Source organism: Zalophus californianus, chromosome 8 (assembly GCF_009762305.2).
Source record: "Zalophus californianus isolate mZalCal1 chromosome 8, mZalCal1.pri.v2, whole genome shotgun sequence".
Lineage (NCBI taxonomy): Eukaryota > Metazoa > Chordata > Mammalia > Carnivora > Otariidae > Zalophus > Zalophus californianus.
In genome coordinates this window covers 116851987-116868982 of record NC_045602.1, presented here as the reverse complement: position 1 = coordinate 116868982, position 16996 = coordinate 116851987, and the positions used below count along the sequence as shown (strand labels likewise).

General features: G+C 45.4%; 1 protein-coding gene and 1 non-coding gene across 4 annotated transcripts in view; one reads left to right on the top strand and one right to left on the bottom strand.

Annotated features, from left to right (window-relative positions):
- The window catches only part of PHF20 (PHD finger protein 20), a 146001-nt gene extending 131698 nt beyond the window's left edge, over positions 1–14303 (bottom strand). For all 3 annotated transcript variants that reach the window (XM_027621550.1, XM_027621551.1, XM_027621552.1), the window contains exon 1: positions 14184–14303. The gene's annotated coding sequence lies outside the window, so the exon portion shown is untranslated. The remainder of the gene's footprint in view (positions 1–14183) is intronic.
- Positions 14304–15762: 1459 nt separating this feature from the next.
- LOC113938786 lies at positions 15763–15866 on the top strand. Its single transcript, XR_003524992.1, has one exon. It is a non-coding gene; the product is annotated as a U6 spliceosomal RNA (small nuclear RNA).
- The last annotated feature ends 1130 nt before the right edge of the window (positions 15867–16996 follow it).

Below are 16996 nucleotides of genomic sequence, written 5' to 3'. Positions count from 1 at the left end.
CATAGGCCCTATGGCTCCAGATTCTCAACCACTACCACATATTTATGAGCTACATCTTTGAGTTCTCTTTCTTAATTCATCAAATGAGGATTAATAATGGTCCCAAGGGGCACCTGGATGGCTCAGTGGTTAAACGTCTGGCTGCCTTCGGCTCAGGTCATGATCCCAGTGTTCTGAAATCAAGCCCCGCATTGGGCTCCCTGCTCTGCAGGGAGCCTGCTTCTCCCTCTCCCACTCCCCCTGCTTGTGTTCCCTCTCTCACTGTGTATCTCTGTCAAATAAATAAATAAAATCTTTATAAATAAATAAATAAATAAATAAATAAATAAATAAATAAATAAAAATAATGGCCCCTATGTTGGATGCTATAAGGATTAGGTGAGAAAAGATGTGCAAAGTCCCTATTTGTAGGGACACAAAGTAGGTACTCAAAAAATGGCAGCAGAATTTTCCAAATTCATAATACGTTTACAGTTACTGTTGTACTGTCAAGGACTCTGGGTTTTATTTTGGAAAAGGTGAAAGAGTACTGTAGCCCTGGTAACTGGAGGTCCTGCCCTCAGCAACCCCATTGTGCTCAAGAAGGAACTGAGGGCTCAAAGTAATAAAGAATTAAAGTGATAGGTGGGTATGGAACAATACCTTTAAACGAGTCAGCTGCGACAGAATCAGGGAAAAATAAACCCAGGGACACTCAAGGGAAGAAGGTCAATCACCAGAAACTATAGAACAAGCTTTGTGATAACCTAATAGTGCTTACCACCAGGCTTGCATTCAACCTCCATTTAATGGTGATGGTGCCTCTGAAACTTAATACAACCCCTTTTCAATGGAAGGACACTGCAAGCAAAACACCAGCTTAAATCTTTATGCCTCCTTCATTCAATAAATATTTTTTTTTTAAAGATTTTATTTAGTTGAGCAGGGCTGCGGGGAGGAGCAGAGGGAGAGGGGACGAGCAGACTCCACGCTGAGTGCAGAGCCCGACACAGGGCTCCACCCCACCACCCTGAGATCACAACCTGAGCCAACCAACTGAGCCAGCCAGGTGCCCCTCAATAAGTATTTACTGAATGCCTGTGTGTCAGGTGCTGCAGAGAGATACTGGGAAGACAAGACTATCCCAACCCTGTTCTCTAGCGGGGAATGCAGGCAATAAACAAGATACGCACAAAGAAGATAATCTCTGGCAGGATAAGCACCCTCGGGAAAACCCAACAAAATACTGTGAACCAGTGACACAGGAGGACCACTTTAGATAAGGCGTTACAAAGCACTCTGAGGAGCGGAGGTCTGACAGAGATCTAAATGACCAGGAGACAACCATGGAAGATCTAGGGGGAAAATTCTAGGCAAAGGGAAAGTCCTACTGGCAAGGTGCCTCAGGCGGGAATGAGGTCTCCTTTCCCTCACAGCCCTGTGCTGAGGAGGTGGAGACTAGCCTGTAGTCCACAGTGTTGTCCCATAAAAGCATAAACAGCATCAGCAGGTCCAGTGACACCTTGATCTCACAGGAGGAAGTTTCCAAGAGGACTCTTTGCCGAAGTTCTGTCTTGGAGGAAGGTCAGAAATGCTTAGGGATGGGGGGAGCACAGGCAGGTTTTAGACTCAGATTCTCACCAATCCTGGCTCCACTAATTGGCAGAGTTAAGATGAGAAAAATCAGTGAGCCTCTCTCTGTTTGCCCATCTATAAAATGGGATTAATAACCCCTACCTCCTGAGGTTGTTGTGAGGAATAAGTGAGCTAATGGATGTCCAATACTTAGCACAGTAAACACTAAATGTTCAGTACTGAAGATAAAATGGTTGTGTAACAGTAGCAGTAGCAGCAAAAAGGACATCAGACACAAAGGATTACAGTCTAGTCAATATTATCATGAAATATTAACAAATAGTATCCAATATAGTAAAGAACATAAAAAGCATGTCTTTAGTCCTAGAGAGATGAAAAATTGGTTCAAGTGGGGGGCAAGGGCCCCTCTACCACTACCCTCGTTTCCTCAAGGACACAGAAGACTGGATCTAAAGCAAAGACCAGTTCCATTCCTCAGGCCCTCCTTTCCCAGGTGACACTGTAAGAGCTGAATTAACCTCTTTTATTTGAGGGGTTAGGAAGTAAGCAAAGGAGAGGGGGTGAGAAATTAGGAAAGGAGAAAGGAAAGAAAGAAATAGGCCAAAAATTCCCTTACCCTCTTTACGGATACTTGAAATGCTTTCTCTAAGAGCCAAGCTTTTCCTTCTACAATTAAAATTCAGACAGAGAGCAAACACAGGTTGAGTTTACTTATTCCAAATTACTGAGAATGAGTTGGTCAAATCAGTGATCTTCCCAGAAGCAGTGGAAAGGGCCTATTGTCCAGGCTGGGCTCCAAAATATATTTGCTCAATGACCTTTGGCACCTTACTCAACTTCACTGAGCTAATCCTCCTATCCTCACAAGGATAGGATGATTTCTTTTCTCCTCATCAGAGTTTAAGGCCCAAAACTGGCCAATGTGCCAAGCTAGAAACATGGACATCACCCTTGCCTCCCACTCACACTCACCACTTTGTAACACCTACTTCTAGGTCTCTCCTACTTCAGGCCCCCATCAGATCTAATCCAATTACTACAACAGCTTTCACTGGAGCTCAAAGCCCCTAGCCACACCCTCGCAGATCCAAATCAATACTGTCTCATAAACTCACATCTTCTGCCTGTTTTACTACAGATAATATTCTAAGTGCTTTATATAACCAGCATCTCATTTAGTGTCTACCTTATAGATCTGTAGTGATGATGATGATAATTCTCATTTTATTTTATTTTTTAAGATTTTATTTATTTGTCAGAGAAGAGAGCACACAAGCAGGAATAGAGGCAGGCAGAAGGAGAAGTAGGTTCCCCACTCTAAAATAAATTTTTAGGGGCGGCTGGGTGGCTCAGTTGCAAAGCATCTGCCTTCAGCTCAGGTCATGATCACAGGGTCCTAGGATGGAGCCCCGCTCAGTGGGGGGCCTGCTTCTCCCTCTCCCTTTGCCTACTGTTTCCCCTGCTTGTGCTCTCTCTCTGTCATATAAATAAATAAAATCTTTAAAAAAAATTAATCTATCAGTTCAGGTTATATGTCAATTATATCTCAATTAAAAAAAAAAAACACACAGCTCAGTAGTTCCCCTATGGAACCAAGTTCAAGCTACTCAGTGTGGCATTAAGGCTGAGTGAGTTGGCCATTGTGACCAAAACAACCTCAGAGTCTCTAAAGGTGGGTGCTTTAAAATAGGGCAGTAGGCAAGCTTAGCAGAGGGGCAGTGGCACACAGTGATTATGTGCCAGAACTCTGTAGTGAGACAGGCTGGGTTTGGATCCCAGCTCCAATATTTTCCAGATAACCCTGTGCAAGTCATTTTCTCTGTGAGCCTCAAGCTCCTCACCTGTAAAACAGGAATAGTACCAGTACCAACTTCACACCTTCATACAGGCGTTGTGAAGAGAGAAATTACTTAGGCTCTCGGAGTATTACTGATCTTGCAGCCCCACACACAGCCAGACTCCTTGTAGTTCCAACCTCCACGACCTTTGCTCGAACAAGCTGCTTCCTCTGCCCAGTCCTTCCACACCTACCCAAAGAGCTTGCTGGGCCAGCAGCCCACTACTATATTCTCCCAAGGCAGTCTGGGCCACAGCATTCAACACTCGACACTGAAACTGCCTGTCTCTGAGAGATCTCTCACAAGGCCCTGAACTCCCTCATAGGCAGCCCCAGCATTCAACAAGCAGTGCCCTTACATGGTGGTCAGGTGCTTGTTAAATGTCAACTTCCTCACTGGCAGAATAAAAACAGGAAAAAAGACAAGTATCACTCCCCTAGAAGGAAGTAGGGATTCAAGAAGACATCACGTAGAGGCTCTTTGAAAGTGCTACCCACGGGTAAATGAAGGAACCCTTATTACTCCTTAGGGGCAGGGGAGGAAGGCAAGGCACAGGGAATGAGGCACCTGAAGACAGACCACAACTTTGCTCCTGGGGCCTAAGAAAAGCTGTATTCGTTTTTCAGTCAGGGGGAGGCTCCAGTCCGTAAATGTTGGTATCTGTGGAGTGGGTTTGTATGACTTACTTTCAGAGGACGGAGTTTTGTTTTTGTTTTTGTTTTTTAAAGATTTATTAAAGAGAGAGAGAAGAGAGTACGTGCATGCGGGCACTCTCAAGTAGGGGGAGGGTCAGAGGCAGACGAATCTCAAGCAGACTCCCCAAAGAGTACGGAGCACCACTCGGGGCTCCATCTCACGAACCAGAGATCACGACCTGAGCCAAGTCCGATGCTTAACGGACTGAGCCACCCAGGTGCCCCAAGGGAGCCTTTTTTTAAACATACCTAAACTGTTCTTACAGGACTCCTTAATTGAGGTATCACTATATTACAAAAGAAAACAATTTGAATATGCAGTCATTACTCCAAGGGGCCTCCAAAGACTCTTCCCTGAATTACAACAGTTTCACTGCTTATGGGGTTTTAAAGACAAATAAAGTATTTAATAGTTAACTAATTCATTACCTTATTCTTTAAATATTAACTTTTATTCCTGGCCTTTATTATTAATACCAGGAAATGGCTTACATTTACTTCACCACAGGCTAAATCCTTAACAAATACCTTATTCCCAACAACGCAGAGAAGTTGGCAGTATTATCCATTTTACTGAGGGAAAGGAGGCTTAGTGCAAATAATCTGCCCATGGTCACCTGACTAGGTGGAAGAGCTGGGGTTTGAGAAGCAGGACCTCCTCTAAGACTCACTATACTTACACTACTTTTAAAAATAGGACCTTTAGAAATATAAATAAATGAGGCCTTTGGGATATCTGCACACTAATATTAAGGGATTACTGTTTCAGTCGTTCTGTGTAAAAATGAAAAAAAAAATTTAAGTGTCTTTTCCTTCTCCACTGATAGAGTTGCGGATAAAACACAAACTAACAAACAACATAAAAGGACTTTAAAAACAATTTGTGAGCTGGGCACCTGGGTGGCTCAGTTGGTTAAGCGACTGCCTTCGGCTCAGGTGAATCGAGTCCCGCATCGGGCTCCCTGCTCAGCGGGGAGTCTGCTTCTCCCTCTGACCCTCCCCCCCCTCATGTGCTCTCTCTCTCATTCTAAAAAATAAAATAAAAAATAAAATAAAAACAATTTGTGAGGAATAAAACAGAATAGTAACATACACTCAACTCTTCACCGTTTACCAAGTTTTGATAAACTTATACATTAGGTTTTCTCACTCCCATTTTAAAGATTAAGAAATGGGGCGCCTGGGTGGCTCAGTCGTTAAGCGTCTGCCTTTGGCTCATGTCATGATCCCAGGGTCCTGGGATCGAGCCCTGCATCGGGCTCCCTGCTCCTCAGGAAGCCTGCTTCTCCGTCTGCCTCTGCCTGCTGCTCCCCCTGCTTCTGCTCTCTTTCTCTCTAATAAATAAATAAAATCTCAAAAAAATAAAATTAAAAAAGATGGTTTGATCTGATGAGAGTTCATCCCATGTCAGGAACATAATCCTAGGATTTTATTTTTTTATTATTTAATTTTATTTTTTTATTAGAGAGAAACAGCATGACAGGGGAGAGGGTCAGAGGGAGAAGCAGGCTCCCTGATGAGCTGGTAGCCCGATGTGGGACTTGATCCCAGAACTCTGGGATCATGGCCTGAGCCGAAGGCAGTTGCTTAACCAGCTGAGCCACCCAGGTGCCCCAATTTATTTTAATTTTTTTAAAGATTTTATTTATTTATTTGACAGAGACATAGCGAGAGAGGGAACACAAGGAGGGGGTGTGGGAGAGGAAGAAGCAGGGAGCCTGATGTGGGTCTCAATCCCAGGACCCGGGGATCATGACCTTGGTATCTTCTCCTTTTCTTTGCACTTTCCTTAATTCTCTCCCTCTTTTAACCACTTAGCTCAAGTTCAGCTCTTTGCTGAAATCATTTTGGCTGCCCCAACCTCTATTAATATCTTTTTTCTCTAAATTCCTTAAATTCCTATTGTTTTTTACTACTGTGCTCTGTTACATGTTTATGTCTATCTCTCCAATAGGTTAAGTCTCTTGAATACTCGGAGCATGTATTTTCTGGCTTTTTATTTCTCGTAATACTTAACATGTGCTTTTCTTTCACCTTATAGTATTTATTATTCCATAGAGCTTGGCACTAGGGATAGCGAGATGAACAAGACAAGCTTAGTCCCTGCCTTCAGGGAGCTTACATTCTAGTAAAGGGGACAGTTAACATATAAACAAACATATAAATGAAATAGTTACAAACTGGGATAAATGCTATGAAGGAAGCAAACAAGAAGCTGAGAGAAATATGACATTGAGCCCCTCTAATAGACCAGTGTCCGGGAAAGCAAGATGTTGGGAGGCTGATTAATAATTCCATTATGAGAAACATTTTAGGGCGCCTGGGCGGCTCAGTTGGTTAAACGACTGCCTTCGGCTCAGGTCATGATCCTGGAGTCCCGGGATCGAGTCCCGCATCGGGCTCCCTGCCCAGCAGGGAGTCTGCTTCTCCCTCTGACCCTCTTCCCTCTCGTGCTCTCTCTCTCTCATTCTCTCTCTCTCAAATAAATAAAATCTTTAAAAAAAAAAAGAAAAGAAACATTTTAGTTCAGTGAGGTCCCTACCTCAGTGTTGTCACCAATAACCTTGTTTTTTGCTACTTTGTTGTTTGCAGCTTACTCTGACAACCTTACTTAGGAAAGGTTCTCTCTTTTTTTATTAAACTTTTAATTTTTAAGTAATTGTAGATTCACACGTGGTTGTGAGAAATAGTACAGAGAGATCTCATGTACCTTTTACCCATTGTCCCTCATGGTAATATCTTGAAAAAGTATAGTACAATAGCACAACCAGGGTACTGACATTGACACAGTCTGCCAATCTTATTCTCATTTCCCCAGTTTTACCTCTACTCACTCATCACACATAGGTTTGTGTAACTACCACCACCATCAAATTAGTTTTATCACCACAGTGATGCTTCATGTTGTTCTTTTAAAACCACTAATTTGGGGGCACCTGGGTGGCTCAGTGAGTTAAGTGTCTGCCTTTGGCTAGGGTCATGATCCCAGGGTCCTGGGATTGAGCCCCACATCAGGCTCCCTGCTTCTTCCTCTCCCACACCCCCTGCTTGTGTTCCCTCTCTCGCTGTGTCTCTGTCAAATAAATAAATAAAATCTTTAAAAAAAATTAAAATAAATTGGGGCACCTGGGTGGCTCAGCTGGTTAAGCGACTACCTTCGGCTCAGGCCATGATCCCAGAGTTCTGGGATCAAGTCCCACATCGGGCTACCAGCTCATCGGGGAGCCTGCTTCTCCCTCTGACCCTCTCCCCTGTCATGCTGTTTCTCTCTAATAAAAAAATAAAACTAAAATAAATAATAAAAAAATAAAATCCTAGGATTATGTTCCTGACATGGGATAAGCTCTCATCAGATCAAACCATCTTTTTTTATTTTTTTTTTTAATGTAAGCTCTAGGGGCACCTGGGTGGCTCAGATTGTTAAGAATCTGCCTCTGGTTCAGGTCATGATCTCCAGGTCCTGGGATTGAGCAACATGTCCGGCTCCCAGCTCAGTGGGGAGTCTGCTTCTCCCTCTCCCTTTGCCTCTCCCCTGCTTGTGCTTTATCTCTTTCCCTCTCTCTCAAATGAATAAATAAATCTTAAATAAATAAATGTAAGCTCTAGGGGCGCCTGGGTGGCTCAGTCGGTTAGGTGTCTGCCTTTGGCCCAGGTCATGACCCCAGGGTCCTGGGATTGAGCCCTGCATCAGGCTCTTTGCTCAGCAGGAGCCTGCTTCTCCCTCTCCCTCTGCTTCTGCCTACTTCTCCCCCGGCTTGTTCTGTCAAATAAATAAATAGAACCTTTAAAAATAAATAAAATAAATGTAAGCTCTATGCCCAATGTGGGGGTTGAACTCACAACCCTGAGATCAAGAGTCACATGTTCTACAGACTGAACCAGCCAGGCGCACCCGAACCAGCCAGGTGCACCCAAACCATCATTTTAAATCCTTCCCCAGACTCCTCCCCTCCCTCCAACGAAGACCATGGATCCAGACACCACCTGCCTTTCATACAAAATGCCCTACTTATGCCTGGTGACTCACACCAGGCTCCTAAAATTTTATGGGATTTCTGCAAGCTCATTACTTCCATTATTTGGTCAAAGAAAGCAAAGAACAGCTGGATACCCACCCAGTCCAAGATCTAGCAAAGTTGTCACAGCATTACAAATCAGGGTTTCAATTTTCAATAGGTTACCCTAAGTTAAGGTTAGCCAGTCAACAACCTTTAAGGCGCAATTGCTGAGAGAGAGAAGACAGGAACATCCTTCCTTTTTCTGAGCTTACAATCTAACCAAGGAGGCTCTAAGTAAGAACAGATTTTGGCTTAAAGAATGTTTATCATGAAAAATGTAAACTTCCCCCCAGTAGCTGCTAGAAAGATGAGGAAGGGAGGTTAGGGAGTTATATACAACCTTGAGCCCTGATTTCTAGGCAGTGTCAGCAACTGCCTTTGAGAATAATCAGGTGTTCTCAAAGAACTGTTTCACTCACTGATGAAGTTATTTGAAATCTAGATTTCTTATCATTGTCCTTAGCAATTTCTTGTCTGGGGCTTTACGAGTATATTGTTAGGGAAAAAAGCACTTCGAAGTCATTTTTAAATAGTGCTTGCACTCAGGATACACTTTCAAATTTCAGATAGGGAGTTTGAGCACCTTTAAAATCCTGGGAGAGGGCGCCTGGGTGGCTCAGATGGTTAAGCGTCTGCCTTCGGCTCAGGTCATGATCCCGGAGTCCTGGGATCTAGTCCCGCATCGGGCTCCCTGCTCCTTGGGAGCCTGCTTCTCCCTCTGCCCCTCCCTCTCTCTCTCTCTCTCTCCCTCCCTCTCTCTGTCTCTCATGAATAAATAAATAAAATCTTAAAAAATAAAATAAAATAAAATAAAATCCTGGGAGAAGTACCAGGTGGCTGAACCCCCATTGATACGGAAGACCTTGGGAGAAGAGGACGAAAAGCATTACATCTCACTTTACCCAAACTCCAGCCAAAAGGAAACTGCCTGCTTCACTTTTAAATTTCATTCTGCCTACCCTGCTAATTCAAAGCCAAAAAGAAAACTGGAGTGGGAGGGCGCCTGGGTGGCTCAGTCAGTTAAGCATCTGCTTTTGGCTCAGGTCATGATCCCAGGATCCTGGGATGGGCTCCCTGCTGAGCAGGGAGCCTGTTTCTCCCTCTCCCTCTCCCTCTGTACCTCCCCCTGCTTGTGCTCTCTCTAGAGTTCTCTCTCTCTCATAAATAAAATCTGTAAGAAAGCAAGCAAGCAAGCAAGCAAGCTGGGGTGGGGAGGAGAAAACACTTTTTAAATATAAGATGAGAAAACTTAGCAACATAGTTGTATATAAACTACAAGACTCCCTGTTAGTGATTCAGGAGGTACCTAACACTGAAGGAACACTGAGTAACAGTGAGAAGTTCAGGCAATTTTGAATGAAATTAAGCATGGAACTGGCAGAGGACATGGAGGCAGAAGTATGCTGAAGTTGGGTGTGAGGACAAGCTGCCTGACTAGGCTAGAAAAGAGGCAGTGACAGGAGTGACTTGAACGAGGGAATGATTGGCAGCCTGCCCAACAGAGCACGTGAAGGAAATCAGATCTGCTAAAAACAAGCTCCCCGCAGACACTGGGTTTCTAAGCAAGGTACTGGCAAAGACTCACAGCAGGGTAGACCTTGGAGATAATCAGCCCCTCATTTTACAACTGGGGAGAATGCGGCCCAGTAGCATTCAGTGACTTGCCTGAGGTCTCACAGTGAGTGGAAGAGCTGGGACTAGGGCCAAATCCAGATCAAATCCGTTACTGAAGAGGATCTGATATTCATGTGAGGGATGAGGGGGGAGGGGGAGGCACAGGACACAAAACAGTCTAGTCATTCAGGTTTGTCCTGATTAGGGCCCAGAACAGGATTATGGTGGAAAAAAGGCCACGACAGGTGACAGCCTCAGGGAAATAGGTGCAGATGACTTAAGACATTAAGAAGGAAAAACCCACTAAGACTTATTTGGTACAAAAAGAGAGAGAGAGCATTATAAGCACTGATTGCTATCAAAGAATATCATCTTCCCACCAGCATTCACCTTTGTGAAGCTCTGGTACAGAGATAAGCCAGCAGCTTCTATTCAAGGTCCAGGCACCTACCTTTCCCAGGCCCATTTCCAGAACCTAGAAAACCAAGGACTCCTTGTCAATTCCAACACATATGACCTACCCATGGTAGGATGACAAGTGAAGACCTAGAGAGATAAGATGGCTAACTACTATATCGGCCCTGAAGTATTCACTAGAAGACTCTACATCAAGGGGCACCTGAGTAGTTCAGTCAGTTGAGCATCCAACCCTTGGATTTTGGCTCAGGTCATGATGTCAGGGTCGTGGGATGAAGCCTCACTTCTGACTCCCCACTCAGCGGGGAGTCTGCTTATCTCCCTCTCCGTCCCGCCACCTGTGTGCCCTCATTCCTGTGCCCCCCCTAAAATAAATAAATAAATCTTCCAAAAAAAAAGAGGAGCTCCTGGATGGCTCAGTCAGTTAAGCATCTGCCTTAGGCTCAGGTCATGATCCCAGGGTCCTGGGATCGAGCCCCGCATCGGGCTCCCTGCTCGGCAGGAAGCCTGCTTCTCCCTCTCCCACTCCCCCCGCTTGTGTTCCCTCTCTTGCTGTCTCTCTCTCAAAAATAAAACCTTCAAAAAAAAAAAAAAAAAGAATTATGTTCAGGGACACCTGAGTGGCTCAGTCGTTAAGTGTCTGCCTTTGGCTCAGGTCATGATCTCGGGGTCCTGGGATCAAGCCCCGTATTGGGCTCCCTGCTCAGCGGGAAGTCTGCTTCTCCCTCTCCCTCTGCCGCTCCCCCTACTTGTGCTCTCTCTTTCTCCCTCTGTCAACTAAATAAATAAATTCTTAAAAAAAAAAAAAAAAATTTTAGCCATGGTTTTAAAAGCTAAATGCTAGACTAACTGTAATTATGTATAACTAATAGTCCTCAGCAGGGGACTATGGCCTTGTACAAACTTTAGGGGATATGTCTGGATAAAGAGAAAGTGGAAAATAATACCTCAGCGTAAGGCTAACCACCACCTTCCTATTTCCACAGAGATATCCTTGGCTTTGTGTATAGAACTTTGCTACTCAAAGTGTAGTTCAGTAATGTTGGTATCACCTGGCAATTAGAAATGCAGATACTGAGGCAGCAGCCTGAAACTACTAGATCAGAATTCGCATGTTAGCAAGACCCTCCCCCCAGAGATGATTTATATGCACATTCAAGTTTGAGAAGCACAACACAGAATATTTTAAGGGTGCACTCTCTATAGCAATACCAAACAGGCATATAAAGAGACGAAATACCTGCTCACTTTCTGTATATCATATTTTATTAAGTACTGATCAGACAGACCTTCAGTGTTTTTTAATCAATTTGGTATTTACTAACGACCACATGATCTAAATGTGGGATCAATTTCACTTCCTGAAATAACACACCTTAGCTCTGGAGCTTTCAAGCACATGAAATATAAAACAGTTTAGCTGTTCTGAAAATATAATAATGGTTAATTTTATACAAGTTCCAACACTGAGTTCAGAGCACTTCTCCACAAGCCCCATTAATTCCTACAGGTTCCTGGGAGTATCATTAAATCCCCCAGCATCCCTAAGAAGCAGGTGCTTGGCAAACATCCAATCTCCAAATGAGATTCAGAAGGATGTGGTCCTGAAAATGCAGTATTTTCCTGCCTCATTCTGCCAGTGTAGCTTCTCAGGCCCAAACTCTCTCCCCCCACTGAGGCCTCATACAGCTGTACACTCAAGTACTTCCCAAAAGGGAGAAAGGTCAGAGGTATCATTATCCCATAAGCACTTGGGATTCCAGCTGTGGAGAAATTAATCCGGTTAGGGGTTCAGGCAGAGAAGCCCTGAGCAAGATCTGGAAAGGCAGAAAGAAATACAAAAGAAAGAACCTACTGAGAGGTTTTTATAGATGTCCCAGATATTTGGTCCCAGATATTAGGAGAGGTCCCAGATATTTGGAGATTTTAAGGTGGGGATTGGGAGCAAGGCTTGGCAGACATGTGAGAAAATGATGGGGAGAGATGAGTATCCATCACCCACGTGCACCTCAGGGACAAGAAAAGAGAAGAGATTCCTCCAAATGACCTCTTTTCCTGATAAAAGGAAGGAAAAAAGCCAATGTAGGGAGGAAGCTTATGAGTTGGAAGCAAGACTGGAAGAATCCCTTTAGAATTTTTTCCCAATATATGGGGGGAAAGCAAAGGAGAAAACAGTACACATTTAACCAGAATCTTACAGGAAGCAAACCACCCAGAGAATTAAGAGTCCCGTGAATAATCAAAGAAATGCCAGGGGATTCCTTTCCAGTTTAAATTCAGTGCTGGAGGGTCAGACAGTCCTGGACTTAAGGCCACCTCCAGCTCAAGGAGTAAGCAGAAAAGGGAAAATCTCTACAAACACCAGTAAGCAGAGCAGTGTCCAAAGGGAGTTAGAAACCAGAAAAATGCAGAAAATGGGATAGGGCAAGCTAAGATAGATGAGTTTCTGTTAGTAGAAAGCAGAAAGATAAAAGATAAAGTAGACATACAAAAGACAACATGCAGGCACCCTTTTGGAGGGGGATCTTTTCCTTGGGGGAGGGGAATTCAGGAGATGTGACTATAGGAAGTGTGCTCAGAAAAAAGGTCGCAGAGGCAGAGAAGTGCTGTGCAGAAGAAAGATATGCATTCACCAGAGGAAGGAAGAGGAAATGGGTGCCCTGACCAAGCAGTGAGAGCACCTAAAAGGGAAATGGGGTTCCAAAGAGGAAAGGAAACTGAGGAATGAAAATGTCTTGGATAGAAAAAAAGCTAAAAAGGAAAGGAGGCATGCTCAAGAACCAAGGATCATGGCCCCGGAATGAGAGGACTTAGAAAAAAATTTGTGTCCTCCGCATTTAAAAAGTATCAGGAAGGTGGCTGCACCCTGAGAACTGTACAACCAAAAGGGGTGGATTCTGTACATTTTGGAAACACAGGAAATAAATACACTCTCAGATATGAAAATGAGTTCCCCCCCCCGGAAATAAAGTAGTTCAATTTGAGGAACTCATGAAAATGAGTGCAACCCCAAGAATACAGTGACTAGAAGAAGCAGTGAATTCCTTTATTTGTGCACCCGCAAATATCTACCTATAAACTTCAGGATTTGGATCGCATTTTCAGTAGACTCTGGAAATGAGCACCCCCAGATTTCAAGGGCTGGGGAAACGAAGTAACCCCTAAATTTAAGAAATTTTGGAAAGCATGTTGCAAGATCTGGGGCCTGGAGAAGGGGATTCTTTCTTGGATTTGTGGGAATAGAAGCACCCCCAAAACTTTGGTTACTGGACCCCAGATTTGACTCAATAATGGGGCAAACCCCAAAATCTGAAAGCAGTGCGTATTCAGATTAGAGGCTCGGAAAAGGGAGTGTCCTCCCAATCTGGGGGGTGCCTGAGAAATGGGTCACATCCTCCGTTTGAGGGACTTTGGAAATTAAGATAAAACCCCAAGCTGGAGTTTAAGAAAGGGGATGCACCACATTCTCTAAACTATAGAGAAAGGGGACACTCCCATAGTCAGGGGCTTGAGAAAGGGGTGTGCTCCCCAGAATAGGATAAAAGAGTCAATAAAAGAAAACGCGTTCCCAAAGCACAAGGTAAGAGCAGCGGCTGGTGGTGGAGCTCCCGGGGACCACACAGCTCAGCCTCTAGCCCTAGCGCTTACCCCCCACCCCCAACACGGCCCGCTCCGCGCCCCGAGCCCGCACCCCGCGGCCCAGCCCCCTCGAGCGGCGCTGATTGGCCGCGGCCGCCGTCATTCCCTCGGGCAGCCCTGAGGATTGGGCGCCGCTCGCACGCCCGCCACGCTCTCAGCAGCGGTCCCCGGGCCTCCCTCCGGGCTGGGCGAGCGGGGCCGGGCGGGGAGGGAGGCCGGGCAGGGGACCAGAGCAGCGGTGGCGACCGTCACCGCTCCCGCTAGCACAGCACGCACAGCGCGCGGGCCCGGCCCAACCCGGCCCCAGCCAGCCGGCTTCTCCTCGCCGCGCCTCGCCGCGAGCTCACCTCACAGCCCCGCTCCGGCTGCGCCGCTCCAGGACCAACCGACAGAAGGACTCTGCGTGCTGCGCACCACGTGACCCTCGGGACGCGCCCAGCGTATCCCCCGCCCCCCACACACACGCACCATCGCCACCATCGAGTGACGCAGCGCCCCAGCTGCCCCGCCCTCGGCCCCGCCCCGCCTGATCCCCGTGGAGACCGCTCCCGCGGGCCACGCCTACTGCCCTGACGCGCGGGAACAAGGCCGGCGCCCTGATCCAGAGCACGAAGTCCCCATTCACCCATAACCACTGAGGTAACACGAAGCTTGGGACTGGACGCTACCCATCACCTGTTAATTTCGTCTCCTAAGTGCATCTCGAAGCCTCCCACTTTTCTCCATCCCACTGCCGACTGTCCAGTCCAGGCCACCTCTCTCTTAGATGATGGTGGTGGTGCCCTCCATCCCATTACCCTTTCCCCTTCCAATCCATTCTTCACACACAGACAATGGAGCTTTTCAAAACTGAGGTATAATCATAGCCACACCCTGCTCAAAACCCATTGCCTACTGTTCTTCGGGTTGAAATCTTAATCTCCCCTGTAGCCTATCAACCAGACTCTTCAGAGTCTGAACCTAACCTGCCTCTCTCACGTTCTCACACATCCTGCTTTCCCACGTTCTCCACCTCTTTCAAGTAAGTGCTCAAGCCAGGTTCCTTGCCGCCTCAGGGGCTTTGCACTAATACCTCCTCCACTTTGCCTCATTAACTCCTAGCTAGGAAAGGATTCCAATGGCTGGTGTGCAGAGGAGCTGTATTTTGCCTCTGGGGACCTAGGTGGGAGTTGCAGCCACAACCAAAGGGTATGAAATGTTTTCCCAACGGGACTTGGGAAGTCCCAAGGAGAAAGGCTGAACATTTGTTATTTATGAGGGCCATGAGGACTTTAATTTACATTGGAAAGACAAAGCAGCCAGACTGCACTTCTTAAAATGTAAATCCAGTCATGTCACTGCCCTGCTTAAAACGGCCAGTCTGTTCACCTGCATCCTTCACCCTTGCTCATCCTCTGGCCACACTGACTTTCTGTCAGTTTCTATGGTTCTTTCTAAATTCTTTCCAGCTGCTGAATCATGGAATAAGCTGTTGCTTTTTGCAAAGCTGACTCTTCATCCTGCAGGTCTGTTTGTCATCTCCTTAGTGAGATGCTCTTTAGCTACATTATCTAAAAGTGCTTCATTTGATCAAATGCCTGCCCCTTGACAATTACTCTCTACCTTATTACTGTTCATTTTCAACACAGCGCTAACACAGTTTTAATTATTTCATTTGTTTGTTCTCTTGATTATATTTGTCTATTTCCTAAATTAGAGTTAGGAACTATCTTATATCAACTGAATTGTCAAACCTGACAAATAATAGATGTTCAATGTATTATCTGTTGAAGGAATGAAAGGAAAGAAAATGATATCAAAAAACTAGTAGATTCTTCTTTATGGCCCAAGTCCATAGGAGAGGTGTTCTTCAAATCAGGCTTGAAGAGGGCATTACCTCCGGGCAGAGGAAGAGGTTCTGGGAAACCAGGGACAAAATCTTCAGCTGTGTTCACTTCAGCAGCACATATACAAAAATTATAACGATACAGAGATTAGTGTGGCCCCTGTCCAAGGATAACACGCAAATTAGTGAAATACTCCATTTGTGTTAAAAAAAAAAAAAAACCCTCAGGAATTTGAAGACCAGAACCACCTGCAAAAACTCAGCTCAGTCAGTGCTCCAATACAATAAGAAAGGACCTTCCCAGGATCCTTTCCGTTTATGTCTATTAACATGAAATTGTTCAAATGTTAATGGCTGGGGCACCTGGGTGGCTCAGTTGGTTGGTTAAGCATCTGCCTTCAGCTCACATCATGATCTCGGGGTCCTGGGAACCAGCCCCATGTCAGGCTCAGCAGGGAATCTGCTTCTCCCTCTCACTCTCCCTCTATGCTCTCTCTCAAATAAGTAAATGGAATCTTAAAAAAAAAAAAAAAAAAATGTTAGTGGCTGTTGTAGCATAAGAGGATTTGTTGTCGCACAACCATAATAATGCCAAGAATCCCAGACTCAATAGCCCCACATAAATACAACCTGTTTCTTCACTTATTCAGCCTGCATGCATTGAAACAAGGGCTTGAGCTGGGCACCAAAGACACAGTAGAATGAGATGTAGGCCCTGCTCTCAAGGATCTCACAGCCTGGTAAAGAAATCATTGAAATTTGTAAGTTAAAGTTCTTTTTGTCTGTTGCAAGTTCAGGCACTGACACTGTTGCCAATACAAGCAAAAGAGAAATATATAGGGGCACCTGGGTGGCTCAGTCCTTAAGTGACTGCCTTCGGCTCAGGTCATGATCCCAGGGTCCTGGGATCGAGCCCCGCATCGGGCTCCCTGCTCGGCAGGAGGCCTGCTTCTCCCTCTCCCACTCCCCCTGCTTGTGTTCCCTGTCTTGCTGTGTCTCTCTCTGTCAAATAAATAAATAAAATATTTTTTAAAAAGAGAGAGAAATATATTACAAGGATATCAGGGGCCTAGAGTGTGGACTACAGGGCAAGCATGGAAAACAAGCAAACAGAAAAGCAGCTTCACCAAGAAGCAACTGCTGCTGCCAACAGCACCACACACCACGGCTGGGATTCAGTCCTAACATCCTTTTGTCTTTGAGTCACTCACTTAAGAGGCAAAAATCTTGGCCCAGAGGCACTGTTGATTGGTCAATATCAGATCACATGGATTAGTCCAGGCTGCCAGGGAAAGAAGAGAGGAGCAATATGCCCATAAGGATATTCCCCCGAGC